Source organism: Dromaius novaehollandiae, chromosome 6, assembly GCF_036370855.1.
Source record: "Dromaius novaehollandiae isolate bDroNov1 chromosome 6, bDroNov1.hap1, whole genome shotgun sequence".
Taxonomy (NCBI): domain Eukaryota; kingdom Metazoa; phylum Chordata; class Aves; order Casuariiformes; family Dromaiidae; genus Dromaius; species Dromaius novaehollandiae.
Genome location: NC_088103.1, coordinates 13,976,546 through 13,991,391, shown reverse-complemented (window position 1 = coordinate 13,991,391; position 14,846 = coordinate 13,976,546). Strand labels below are relative to the sequence as shown.

Below are 14,846 nucleotides of genomic sequence, written 5' to 3'. Positions count from 1 at the left end.
ACAGAGAACGAGCATTAACTCAGCCTCCAAAATCTGCCAAGTGAGGACATTCAAACACAAGCTATCCCTTTCCTTCCCATTCACTGTTTCTAAGCAATGCAAATTTAAGCCTTGCTTCTGGGATATAAAATCCAAAACTGCAACTTTGTGGAAATCTCAGCTGGCAAAAAGCTGCATTTCCAGCACATAAACTGATACCTTCTCAACGCAACCCTGCATCATAGCTTGAAACATCTCTCTCCCACTGATATCTGCCGACTGCCATATAAGCAATCGCATCATCCCTAAATACTTGCTAACTGAACAGCAAGGAAGTTGTCAGCCACAGTCAAATATGTGAAGAGAAAGCACAGTATGTTGGTGATAGTAGCCAAAGAAACCAAAAAATTAAAAAACAAGTTTGCTGTGAGCATCTGTCATTAGTATACTTTCCTGCCCACTGACTGACCTCTGAATTTCTCAGAAAAAACAAATATATGAATCAGTCAGTGTCACCCCTACCTAAGGGGGGAGAATGCCTTCAGTTCCCCTACCCTCCTTCCCCCTCCTCTTCCATCTAACCATGCTTTGCCTAGAAAGGGGAGAAATTATCCACTATGCTAGATTTTGTCCTAGTTTTGCTACGAGTCAGACTATGCTAGAGAGAACACACATTTATACGAAGTCATGTTTTACACCGAACAATGAAAGTAGAAGTCAAAAACTGAATTATTCAGATTTACAGGCTGATATCAGTTCTACATGAGGAAAATATTTAAACAGTATCTGCATTTCATTTTAAAGAGGGATTTTAAGTTTTTATATTATCATCCCAAGACATTCTAAAATTAGCCTTTTCTCAAATATTTTTACTGCTATGTTTTCAGAAGGAAAAAGGAAAGATTTTCCTACAGATTTGTAGCTGAAGCACTACAGAAAAAGCTTTTTTTCAGCTTATAAAGCACATACCTTCAGTAATGTCACAAGCCATAACTTGACTTTGCTGTGTTCAGTTTTGTAACCATGGTGAACACACACAGACACACAGAGAGAAAAACCCTAAACCTTATTTTGCTCTTTCGGTATATATGCAAGCTTAGAACACAATGCTAATACTAAAGCATTAATAATTACTTGAAAGAAACCAATATCAATATGGAAAAAATTATTTTAGATTATTCATGCTATAAAAGCTGTGAAGTGTTGAAATAGTCTCTAGTTTAAAATACCTATGATATCTTACTCTAAACACCTTCCCTTTCCTTCTTCAAATGTAAGACTTTGGTTGGGGGAAGAAGTAAATCTTTTTCAGAAAGAAGAAAGGACATAGGAGAGACTCAATAAACCAGATTTAAGTCCACTTACACAAATTGAAAGGGAGGCACTTGCTCCCATATTAGACTGCAGGAGAATGTCAGTATTTCAGTTGTGCTGCCCAGAAGATACAGTCATCTTTCTTCTCATTACAGCTCCATGCAGTCCAGTCAAAGTTAACTGCAGCCATGTGGGCTGTTACTCTGTAATTAACTTATCATAGTATAATTGCTAAGTAACCTCTTAATCAGTAGTTTCACTCCAGATTCTGTGGAAGGTAGAAATTAACTGCTAGTAGAAGTGGATTCCTTGTAGCAAATACTTGCCTACTGAGTCATACTGCAAAAGCTCAAAGACCAGTTACCATCAAGAGATGTTTCCATGGTACCTAACACACACAATGGCACAGCTTCCTGTAAGTTCACAGACCGTGTTTGATATTTAATTTTGAGTGCTTTTCTTTTAATGCAGGTTAGCAAATAATCAGTTTACCTGCTGTTCATTCTGTCTGCTTACAGCAATAACTAAATATTTTGAGGTGGTCCACAGTGTATGCATATTATAGATACACATTTATATAACACCTGCACAATCATGTTGATAGACGTATGAGCAAAGATCCATGAAGCCTTTGAAATATGGGGCGGTAGATGCTGTTCAGCCTAGCATCTTGTGTTATAATCCTCATAAAAATAAACCATCTCCTCTGAAGTAAGCCACAACAAAACAGGCAACGTTGTAGTTAAATGTAATTGGAGGAGATTCTTAACACAAATATAATAGATTTTTCTAACATGATATATACCAAGCAAAAATAACAAAATGCAGAAGACAAAAAATACAGGAGCCAAGTAAGACCCCATTGGTGGGGTACCAGAAAGATAGGAGTTACTCTGTCAACACACTGGACTGTTTTTTTACAACACTCAGAGATGATTCCATCTTCCTCAGTACGAATGCTATTTGAAAAATCTTGGTGATTTTTAGCCCACTTACCTCTCCGCAAGATGCTGTGATGAGGTTTGGAAATGCTATTATTTCAGGTTTTCTTGCCTACCTGCAGTGAGAAGAGAGTATACACAGATAAGGGCCTTTCTTCCACATTAAGGCACTCCAACATCCCCTTACCTCTACCCTCATCTGCAGGAAGGACATGGTTAAATCCCTAGAGAGTAGAGTTCAGGTTTGGAGAAAAATTCCTCACTGCCATCTCCCAGTGCTCTAAATCTGGGATTTCCAGCCCTCTGAGAACATCTCTTTACTCCACCGTGCAGCAGAAGAGGGTTGCTGATTAAGCAGGTCTGACAGGCATTTAATCCCTTTTCCATGGGGCACACACCATTCCCGCAGGATGGCTGGCACTCCCCATGTCCATTTTGGCCGGCGACATTATCCTGGATTTAGGCAGTGACTTCTGGCACCAGCGCAGAAGAGACGGGGAGGCACCACAGTGCAACACAAGGACAAGCCAGGAGACAGCCAAAATTAGAGCCTCACACCCAGTGCCAGCAAGCTGAGTTGCTTATACCAACCAAGGTTTGCCATATTTCCTACTATTCAAAGCATCTTGGTATTTTCTATGAGGACATTAAGGACAGAAAAATGTTTTACCCCAGTATGACTGCAATTTTAACAGCCAGCAGCAGCAGGGACAAGTAAACAGCTGCTCTGGGGAGCAGATGCATTAGGGCTGGGTACTGCGGTCCAGAGATAAGAGCCAGAGGCAAGTAGCTTCCCGGCCTACACAGCCAGGGCAGGGGGGAGAGGCCCATCCAGCACAGTGCTTGCCATCACCATTCCTCCCTCCCACTCGTGAGGACCAGGCTCGCACAAAGCGCTCTCCAGCCAGGCTGAATTAAACACTGGAATTAACAGACTTTAGCATCAGAGCTTTCCTCCAGTGCCAAAAAAGCAGGCGGCCGCAGCCTTTAATGTGCCCACATGGCCAAGAAGAACATGGGCTCTTTTTCTAGCAATTTGGTAAGGAAACAGCTCAGAAAATAGCCACAGGACAAAGCAGTGCTGGAGCAAGAGCCACATGCAGACTAACAGGCCCACCAGGCTGCATATTACCAGGTGGAGGGAAGGCCTGGCACCAGGCTGGCTTTTCCCAGCCCGGCCTTACCACCACCACACAGAGGGCCCTGCAATACCACACAGCCCTCACCCAGCTCCCTCCTGCCCCTCACACCCCACCCTGGGCTGCTCCCCCAGCAACACTGCCCTCAGCCTCCCACCCCAGCCAGCCTGCAGCCACACAACCTGCTCTCCCCACCACACGCTCAGACCCCCAGGCTGAGCTGGGGGCACAGACCCCCTTCTCCAGCCGCCCAGCCTCCCCCCAAGACAGAGACAAGAAGCTGCATGGCTACCTGCTAACTTCCCTGCAGCGACCCTTTCCCACAGCAGCCCTTCCTCCGGCCAGAAGCAGCCCCAGCCTCGTCACTGCAGACGAGCTTCACCTGGGCCCAGGCACCTCAGCTGTGGCTAGTTGAGGGGCCACAGCCCTACCCCCACAAGGGCTGCCACGCTCCTGAACTAACCCCTGATTACCAGGCATACATGTGTGCCTTGGGGCACGCTGTTCTCCTTCTAGCTCCTACATGCAAGGGGTTGTCGTAACTTTGCATTCTTGCTAGCACAGAAGCGTGGTCCAAATACCTCAGACTACTAATCCCAGGGTTGCGCTGAACCCAAAAGTGCCTCTGGAATAGCAGCAGCTGACCTCAGTGCTCTCCGTCTGCACTGTGTGGCCTGGACATGGGGACAGAAGCAACCAATGTTGCTGGTAAAGAGCCAGGACTGCTGGCTAACTTGCACCCTGTAAACACACAGCCGGCTGTGCAAATTCACAGCTAGCCGGTTCAAAGCTATGTTTATGCATTTTCAGTACAAGAGACTCTCAGGGCTGCTCATGGTGCTTCTCATGCAGACCCAGAGCTGTTCCTGTTACACAGCAGCTCTGCCACTTCCTCACACACTTGTCAGCTGGCAAATGAGTATCTGATTTGCACGCATGGAGGAGTTTACTGTTCGGCTGGAGACATCTCCACCCTCCTCTGCTGGGGATCTTGGGTATGTTGTTTGCCTCTCAAGCAGGGTGACAGTGCTCTGGCTCTCATGCATGCCTGGCAGCAGGGCAGCAAGGGTTCCTGCTGGGTCACCAAGTCCTCAGCTATGAGGGGATATAGGCTGGCAGGCTCTGCTGAAGCCGACGTCAAGTCACCCTGAAATCAAGCTGTACATGCAGTCAACTGCCAATGCACGGGCAGTTTTCTCCTGCCTTTGAAGGAGTCCTAGATCCTCCTTCCCTCCCCCCTCCACAGTACATGGTGTTTGTCCTGTGGCTGTCAGCCAAAGGAGATATTGTGTGCTGCTAGGATTGTACTTCCAGTCCTTAAGCAGGACAGTGCCAGTGATCATAAAATGGTAAGTAAGACTGGAGAAACTGTAAATTTGCAACCAGCAATTATAGTGAGAGTTTTCACTTACCCACATGCAGACTGGATCAATCAAGATGAGATGTGTCCTCTGTTGGATGCAAGAACTGACTGGTTCTGAGAACGAAGAGTTTCTGGACCCACAGTACGTAATGCCAGGCTCATTTTGGTCTTGAGGGCTGCAAACGACCCAGGTGCGAGGAGAGCTGCTCTGTAGCAGTGAACACAACATAATTAGGTTTAACACTGTAGCAGGAAAGAGCAGGCTGAATAAATTCAGGACACAGATGTTCACCCTCAAGAGGACAAACTATGTAAATATGCAGTGAAAGCTAAAAAAACCAACAAAATGTATTGGTCCTCCCATACCCCATGACTTGAGTGCACTTCTCTGTCACAGCACTATGGTTGTCCAGTTCTCATATCTGAGAAGATACATGTGGCATTTTGGTATGCAACACCCTATCTCTGCTGCATTCAAATCCTCTGCCCCACCACTGCTCTCCAGCAACAAGACACAGTGCTTTCCTATGCTCCATGTCCTCAGGCACTTTATTGTTACATTTTCAAGGCAGCTCTGAGCAGGAGCAGCTTTCCCACCTTTGCTGGGTCCCTTTGGGACAGACAAAAGTACAGTGCATTCAGAGCCACCAGTGTCCTGCTGACTGTGTCAGTGGGCTGGCGATACTTCATGCTCTGCAGAGGTAAACATCTCACAAAAGGCCTGTGCAAAAAAAAAAAAAAGCTGTCTCAAACTCTTCACTCCCCACCCCTCCAGCCCACAGAATGTTCCACGCCCCATCTTAGGCGATTTCATAGGAATCGTCCTTTTCTGACATATCACTCTCTCCTGCTTCAGCTAAACATGCTAACTGTAAGCAAATACCTTTTAAAGCAATAAATACCCTGTCTGAACAGCAAGTACAATTTTCTTCTATTAGATCATCACAGCAGTGACAGTGCAAAGATGACAGTAACTACAAAGTGTCATTGTTCATTAGCTGCTCAGTCTCTACTGCTCCTCTAATTGCAATTACTGAGAATTCATTTTCAAGACCTACCTGTTTTCTGCAAAAACAAAATTCAAAGAGGCCAATTTAAAATGAAAAGACATTTCCATTCCCCCAAAAGCCTGCAACAGCTAGAGGGCACACGAGGCTTGCCGGAGACGTAATACTGCAAACTGCACCTCAGAGGGAACAAGGAGACCTAAGCCCTTGACGGAATTTCCTTTTGCACAAAATAACACATTTTAGAGGGGTGATTTTTCTTTGCATTGCTGTTGCACAAAGGGCAGAAGCCCACAGGCAGCACTCTTTAAGCATATAACTGCATATACCAACTAACCAAGTAAACTGCTCAAATGCTGCTCAGTCTTCACAACCACTGGACCAAAGGCAATGTCAGCAGGAATTCGGCTATATGAATATGATGTGTGGTACTCTGGGCAGCCACCCTGACTTCAAGGAGCATGTCTAAATTAAAAACAGAATTTTTCAGCTCCTAATACTCTGCCACCTGGAGATAAGCTTGTGAGAAAAGACAGTGCCCTGTCCTGGATGGTTTGAGGAGACTGCGGGATTATTAGGGTTGCTTTTGTAACTCTTTTCAGTGGGGTGGCTGCTTTTGAGGCTTGCTGCCTTGAAAAGGAAGACAGAGGGAGAATAAACATGAAAAGAGAATAGTTTAGTCGTCTTCCTTAGAAAACAAGTATTTTTACAGAAACATTAGAAATGCCAAGATCACTGGGGGGAAGCGCACAGGTAGCTATGGCAAATCAGCCATGGTAGGAAGAAAAATAATTAGCCCAGGCTTTGCAGTTTATTTTAGAGTTTTCCTTCAAAACTGCAAGCAGTTTGTTCTGCTAATCTAGCAATCTGTGTCTCAGCTTCGAGAGTCTCAAAGCATCCAGCCAGATAGGAAAGAAAGCCCTTCCTAGGGGCGAGAGCAGCAGCAGCCAGAGCGCGTGCCCCGCAGGGAGGCCGCGGCGAGGATGCAGCACGGCAGTCCTGCAGTGCCACTTCCCCTGCCATGGCCCAGATCCAGCTGGAGAGACTGTCATAGCTCTGGATTAGAAGTAAGCACTGGGGAAAACAGCGGGCCTCTGCAGGGCACCGCTGATCGCAGATGAAGAGCAGCTTGCAAACTGCAGGCTTTGAGCATTGGAAGCTCAGGATCAGAGTAGAAGCACGGGGTTCAAAAACAAAAACATAAAGCTTGCCCTGAAGCAAAGAAATTCCATCCAGCTGTAACTGCAAGCCAGCCCTTCCAAGACATAATCCTTATTACCTAGTGACAACTTCAATATCAACTTTTCATGGATATGTAGGCATATAATGCCTATTAAAAATCAATACTACCTGTTTTCTCATTTCAAGCATTTTCCACCTATAAATGTTGTGTTTCAGCCACACTGCTTGTTCTTTGGTATCTAAAATTATCTTTATACATAATCTGTGATGCCCTGAATTTATTTTTTGATGCCTTGATATATTTAGCATTGGGTCTTTTTTTTTCTTCTCCTTTTTTTTTTTAAGTGTATAACAGCAGAGAAGAAAAATCCTTTCAATGTGTCAGGTCAGAGAATTCCATAAACACAAATTAATCAGCTTTTGAGAACATCACAAAATCTATCCCATCTATAATAAACACTCCAGACCCTCTGTGATTGCTCTGCAGGAGATGCTAAATTATGCTGTTGATATGTGAAGATTATGAACTGACTGTGTTGTACCCAAAACACTGGATGTGACAAGTTCACATATTCAACCCTTAGGCCATTTCAGCTGCTTTAAAAATCTTTTCTTTCCATATTTGAAAACAAATGCCAGATTGGTGGAGCAGACCACAAGGCAGCACCCCACAGGAACTCATAGCCTGCCATGAGGCCGATTAGCACAGGCAGATGAGCCTGCCCTCTGCTCCAAGACCCAGGGCGCATGGTCTCTCTTGGCCAGAGCCAAGGAGATAGCACAGGGCAGGAAGTGCTGGACACATCGTATGGGAGCTGAGGGAGGTAGAGAGGGCACTGTGAGACAAGAGAGCTGAAGAAGCTGAAGTTGCAGTCAGGGATATAGGAACTGAACACAGTGTTCTGCTGTACCCGGAGCCATTTCGAAAAGCACAGCTCATTTTGGGTGGGGAGCTCAGAGAAAAGTCACTGGCATAAGAATGAACACTCTTGCTCTGACTTTGCAATTAAAGGAAGCACTTCATATGGCTTAAAAAAAAAAAAAAAGCATAAAACGCCATGACAAGCATGTGAAACCCATGCTAAGTGAGTGTGTGCTGACCTCTTATACTTCAGAGCTGACAGCTTCAAAAAGTAAGAGTGGAAACACTGAAAGGCCCTAGTGATTTGTTTGAACAGAGGGAAAAGAGAGAAAAAATATGTCTACCCCTTGGCTCTAAATGCTCAAAACTGTCCAGTTCAGGAATGTATTTTTTCCTTTCTCTCTGTGATCTTTTGGGAATAGCGCAATCATTTGCTAAATGCATTATGATGCAATAGTTGCATCATCTCATACTTCAAAACTTCTGTGTACCTTCTCTCAATAAAAGCATCCCTGAAGTATCATGAAAAACATTCAGGGCCGGATTCACACAGATGAGTTTCCATCAGACAAATCTGTCTTACTGGCTTTCAAAGCAGGTTTTCCTTGTGACCCTGGACACCTACCACTTTTATATTTTATTCCAGTCCATCATGAACCACTTTAAACTGAAACCTGAGTAAATTCTGAACAATCACACCTTTTAAAGGTAAGCATTTGGAGCTGGTGGAGAAACTATAGTGAGTCTTTCAAACAAAAGGAAAAACTGGAAACACGAACAACAACCAAGTCAGAAATACAGATGGGGAAAAATTGCATCTGGCATTAGGTAATCATTGGCAAGAAATGAAGTGTGAAAAAAAAATGTATTTCTATTTTAATCTCTACCGTATCAGTATATAATACATTTTCCCACATCTTTGCCATTAAAAGGCATAGTACAGCCTTAAAGGTTGGTTGCCACATATCTCCATCACAATATCCTGACTACCAAGCACACCTACTCACCAAACTAGATTATCAGAAAGTAAGAGTCACTGCCCTGTCAGGAAAGCAGTTCTCCCTTGCTCCTACGTGCTTATGGAGAGTACACAGGCCACAATCCTTCCTCCCAAGCAAGCTCTTGTCAGCTGCCAACAATGTCCCCTCCTCACTGTTTTATTTCTGACCGCTGCTGATCAGACAGGCTCCTCAGTATGCGACTGCCTGGGGACAAAGATGGGTACGTCTCCATGGCCAGGACTGGGCAAGCACAAGTGAACTCTGCCTCCCTTCTCCGTCAGCCAGGCACGAGCCAGCAAAGGCCCAGGTACATTAATTCAGTGCTGTGCCTGAGCAAGCACATCCTGAGTCACAGCAAGGCTATTTGTTACCACACTACATTAACCCACCTGGCAAGCTTCGAGTTGCTTGCCTGTATCTGCATCCATCTCTGGCAGCGGATGTGCTGGTGTCCTATGTGGCTCCTGAGCAGACACTGCCTATTTCCAGGCAACTGCATTACAGGCATGAGAAGAACTGTCCAACAAAACAGTGGAGTATCTGAAGAGGACTTGCTTGCTTTTTTTTCCTCCAGCATCTATTTTCTTTTAAAGGCTTTAGAAAAGTCACAAAATGTAATCTTTAAATGCATACTTCCTTGGTGATTTTGCAGAACTACAATTAACTGGCAAGTGAGAAGTCAGTAACTGTAAATACTCTTTACCACTTAGACGGAGATGTCATGAAGGTAAGTTGGAGCCTGTCTCTGCTTCCTGTTTTGAATTTCATTTTCTTCCTCTAATCTCCACCTGACACCCGAACCTCTGAATTTTCTTCATGCTATTCCAAGAAAAACAAAGTCAGCATTCAAAATTCAGTATTACTTCATTAGCTAAAGCCACTACCTTGCTGTTGCTGCTCAAAGAACAGGAACATCAGCAAAAATAGCTGTGAGCTGAAAACTGTTGTAATGCAGCAAGTAAAGCCCTTTTCCAGGCCTTACAAGTTATTCAAAAGCCATTTCAATCTATACTATGAGGTTCAAAATGCAGATGAATGAGACTGATAACTGAACTCTCTATTCAGGGCATCAGTAGGGTGAAGGTGAATCCCAGAGTTTGACAAAGATGATAAATGTGAGAGCAATAATACATCCAAATCATTGGAGCTGTAATTGCACCCATTAAAGGAGCTATATGGCAAAACTGAGCACAGAGGCAAGGTCTATTCTGCATTTAGAGTCTGACCTTATTTTAGCTTGTCTTTGAGTGTATACAGTATTTTTTACTGGCAAAGAACCAGAGAGAAATACACCATGGGAAGAAAAATCATCCACCCTTCCCAGAGTCTTATCCCTGCCAGAAAGACAAATACTCAGTCTGCTTCTTTGTGCAGTTCACACAGAAAAAAAGGAAGCGACTGGACCACAGGTTTGGGCTGAGAAGCTGTATTTGTGACAGAAGAGAATTTATCCTTCTTTCCATGTAAAATTTCCTTGCCATTTGGCGGTGGTTGCATCATCTCTCTTTCTTCATTCTGAAAGAGATCACAAAAATCCTCCATTTGCTTCTCTTAAGCAATGTCTCTTCCAGTTCAAAGTGGGTGCTAGGTTACAGTGCTTAGGAAAGCTCAAATTTTCTTGGGAAATTCTTGACTCTGACTATAAAATGAGACAGAATCACATAGTCTATATTCTGGGCACGCAGACTTCCAGAGGCCTGTAACACATTTGAAGCATGAACTATGAGGATTACCTACTGAACAAGACACTCTAGAGAGCGTCATCTGAAAAAACCTTGGAACATTGATTTTGCTTTCTTTTTGGCAGCTGTGGTAGAGAAGTTTAGCACCCAATAATGAAAAACAACTGTTGTCTGTTGACAACGGGCTAGAAGTTAATATTTATATACATTGCAATTGCACTGGAATACAGAAAGTGACTCCAAAAACATTCGGCCTTTGCTGCAGATATTGTCTTATATGGTTAAGGGCACCTGGATTATCTATTATCAGATGGAACTGTTAAGGTGATACAGTAGTTAACAAAAATGACTGAAATGATTGACTGCCAGTTACTGAACACACACTTAACTGTAATCAGATAATAATAAACTAAATATAATTTGCCTTCAGTTTGGCTGATCCTGGGTTTATTTTTTCAAGGAACACAAAGCTGAAAAACAAAAACCAAAGCAAAACACAATTTTCATAATCATGTGTTGTTCTCTGTCTGTTCATTTTCATTGGGAATTTGAATTGGTGGGCTAGTTTTAGCAGAAACTACAGTTTCCACTTCAGTTTCTGCAGCCCCCATTATCCTCACAGGAAGACAGACCTACACAAACCAATCCACAGGGTTCTTGTCTCAGTGCACCACTGAGGCTCCATCCACAAGCTGGTCCCTGGTTTGTGACAGCTTCCCAGGTCTGATGAGAAACTCAGCTTCCAACTTCAGCTCTAGACTGTTCATGGGTTACAAAATCTCTACCTGGAGCATCTATCTCTGGCACCATACGCTGCCATTTTGCATAAGTAATACAGTTCCTCTGTACAATATACAATATTACCTCTTTGAAAAAATCTTTGAAAAGCTGTAAAGAAACAACATACTGTTCATCCTTGCCTGCTATTTGCCCCTAGCTTGTGTAGCATCATTGTGGGAAGAGGGAGCATGATTAAAAAAAAAAAAAAAAGGAGGAATACAAGCAGAAACTCTGGCATCCTCTTGTGCCATGGATATCCCCCCAGCCCATGTAAAAGTCAGGCAGAGGGGAGTTTTTATCTCTATTTCTCAAATGACCTGGCATTTCAATACCTTTAGTTGTTACTGATTCAACATTGTTTCAAATTAGTTGCTCTTATCAACTTCAATAAATCTGTCTTCCACAGTCCTGTGATATTGTTCTTGAACCAAATCGGAGAAAATTCAAGAAGGAAGACCCTCCAAAGTGACATCTTTCCTGCAGAGGAACTGAGATGGTATCAGCAGTTTCATTAGGCATTCTAATTCTGAGTAAGTTGATAAAACCCCATTTTCATTAATTCATCCTGTCATATGCAACTTCAAGTCTCAGATTTCTGAAGAAACAAGGTAGGTGGTGTGCTCAGCAGGAATTCCCTTTTCCCCATCTCTCTCTCCCAGGAAGCTTTTCAGCAGCTGAAATGAATGGTCATCCACACACCCCACAGTGACTATTTAATTCTCTTTCCTACAGTTGAGATTGATTCCCCAGTGCCTGGGGAAATATCAGATTGTCAAGCCCAGTCTCATAAACGTATTTTTTTGTCCCTTATTCCCTGAGATCATCTCCACATAACCTTGTTTTATTTGAAGAAAATATTAATTGAAGCATTTTATGTACACTTGCCCTCATGATATTTATTGTAATTCAAGACATGCCAGCAGATTTCAGTTATCCTGGTTTGCGAGGATGGCCCCTTATTAATGCAAAGCAGGATGACAGCCACTCTGACCCAGGAATATTTTAATTAAACGGCAAAGTAATTTGATTCCAACAGAATCCATTGTGACCTATTGCAACTTCATATACATGTCATGCATCAGATTTTAAAGTTATAACCACAAAAAAGCACATAATGTAGATATCTGTAAACACAGAGTTGGTCAGAGTATTGGCCATTTACAAAACTGGTGGGTAGGTATTCATCTTGTTGCTCAGTACTATCTCCTAGTCATTGCTGTTAATGACAGAAAAAGTGTTTACATTTCAACATGAGCTGTGGCTCCAGGAAAGGAGGTAGGAGAGTTGAGTTGGATGATTTTCAGCTTGCCATGAGAGAAACAGGGAAAAAAAATACCTACTAATTTGAACTAAAAGAAAATATTTTTGTAAGTTTAACTATGACCTGGTAAGAATAAATGTAGAGCCAAAGGCAGCTGTGAACACTGTAGGCTGCAGCCTCACTACACAGGGGCTATGACCACAAGGGCAGCTTACAAAGGAATTGCTCCAATGCTCGTTCCCACCCTTGCGCTGCAGCGCGCCACCGGCTGCTGTGCCAGCAGTTACATGTGAGCCCACACTGTAAAAACAAGCTGATCTGGGTTACTAAAAAGAAGCATTTCCAGGGGTTCCCTGAGTGGGTTTACAATATGGTGCCCACAAACAGTGATGCACTGTTTGGATGCCTTGAACAGGCACTTCCACTGCAGAAAGCCTAACTAGAACTATGGTCTGAGTAACTCACTGTACTTTATCCCTCTGTACTGGCACAGGGGCTCAGCAAGCAACAGGCAGACGGATGCTCCCTTGAAGACTCCTGAGGTACATGTTCCACGAATGAACATTGCATGTTACTCCTGGTTGCACTCTGAGTGAGGAGACTGGATGGACAAGTGTGTTAAATCTCATGTTTGAGGCATGCAAGTTTCCTAACTCTCACCTTATGCTAGCTCATAAAACTGCAGCACAAAAGCTGCACCTTACACAGGCAATCCAGAGAGGGAAAAGCACAGCGATGACACCTCGGAGCCAAAAGATTTGTCCTATCTTCACTCTTCCTTATCACACGTGCACAAGACTCCTGTTCCTCATTAAACAAAGTTCTGAGCGTCTGCAGGCAGAAAAGTTGAGAGATCTGCATTCATACCAGTCATATTTGATTTTAGTTCTATAGGTCTGGCCAAGATTTTCAAAATGTTCCTCATTTTGGATAACTTGGCCTTTAGGTTCTGGCAGCATGAAATTTCAAGGCTAGTAAAATGAATTTGGATAGATGTGATTATTTAGTACCAACAAGAAAGAAACAAGCAAGCAAATACCCCACAAACAAAAAAAAGGTAGCTAAAGCTGACCCAATAGTTTTGTTCCAACAAAATATGGAAACAAAAGATAAAAATAACACAAGAGGCTATTGCACAAAATGTTAGGCCGTACAATGAGGGCATAAAAGAAATAAGTCAAGCCTTCTCAGTAGAGTTATGACAGTGACAACAAGCCAGAAATAGACAGCTATTTATAGAAACTTTACATCTCCAGCTCATTTAATTCACGCACCAAAAGACTTGCATGATATAGCACAGTATAAAATGAGCTTCTGAGTATCTGCTTCTGAGAACTGTTTCAACTGTTTAGAAGCACCATTGTTTAAAAGTAGATGTGTCTTTCTTCAAAAAAAAACATAAAAAGCAATACAGAATTTGGTAAGTAGAGAACATAATGACATGTCTCTAAAGACTCCTTCTGGAAAGAGGAACAAGAAGTCTTCAATTTGGCTCTTTGACATAATTATTTGAGTCTAGAGCAAAATATTACTGAAAGTCTTTTGATTCTGAGGAATTTACTTCATACTAGAAAAAAGTTTTTGCCATTTCCTTTTGCATACCTATACAATATTGGTATCATTTATCCTTTGGCATTTTTAATCTGACCGCTATCATACTCAGTCTGACATATTCACCAGACTTGCCCTTCTGAAGAGTCTTAATTAAAATATCTTTCAAATCAAAAATATTAGAATGTCAGTATAATGCTATGCAAACATCTCAACTGATTCATACCGCATATAAGCTGTAGCCGTTATTTAGCACATTGTTCAATGCCAATATGTGATGCTGTAATCCATTATCAATTTAACGTAGGCAAAGTAATGACTATCAAAGGAATACAATCCATTTTTTGCAACAAATCATAAAGATCACCAACTCAGCAAGGCACAGAAGAGAATCTTTAAATCTAATAAAACTTAGCAGTTTGATATGTCTTGTGTCTTAGTGACTACTATAAATTTTCTTAGCATCTGCCAATAAGAAAAATGTTTTATTTTTGACCAACTCCCCAGTAACTAATTAGTTTATACAGCAACAACAAAAAAACCCTTCTTATTCTGCAATACAGTATAAAGAATAATTATCTAAGTATCCCATTTCTTCTGTTCTAGGTCTGTTTGTCAGGGACTATAAAACTCAACAGAGGATGCAGAATTTAATTCTACATGGCAGAACTGTATATCCACCTACCTCTACCAGCCTATCAATGTTTATAACCTACGTCTCAAACAAATAAGGCACAGATAATCATATTGTACCTCCCCTATGCCCTTCCAAAAAATATTTGAA

The 14,846-nt window shown here is 42.6% G+C and overlaps 1 protein-coding gene across 10 annotated transcripts in view; it reads right to left on the bottom strand.

Annotated features, from left to right (window-relative positions):
- The window catches only part of FAM13C (family with sequence similarity 13 member C), a 147,591-nt gene extending 133,653 nt beyond the window's left edge, over positions 1–13,938 (bottom strand). For 2 of the 10 annotated variants that reach the window (XM_064513720.1, XM_026122452.2), the window contains exons 1-5: positions 11,583–13,938; positions 9,492–10,303; positions 5,334–5,457; positions 4,786–4,944; positions 2,290–2,350 (exon numbers count right to left, since the gene is read on the bottom strand). The gene's annotated coding sequence lies outside the window, so the exon portion shown is untranslated. The remainder of the gene's footprint in view (positions 1–2,289; positions 2,351–4,785; positions 4,945–5,333; positions 5,458–9,491; positions 10,304–11,582) is intronic. The other 8 variants (XM_064513719.1, XM_026122444.2, XM_026122435.2 and 5 more) reach the window with 7 other exon arrangements.
- Positions 13,939–14,846: the final 908 nt, after the last annotated feature.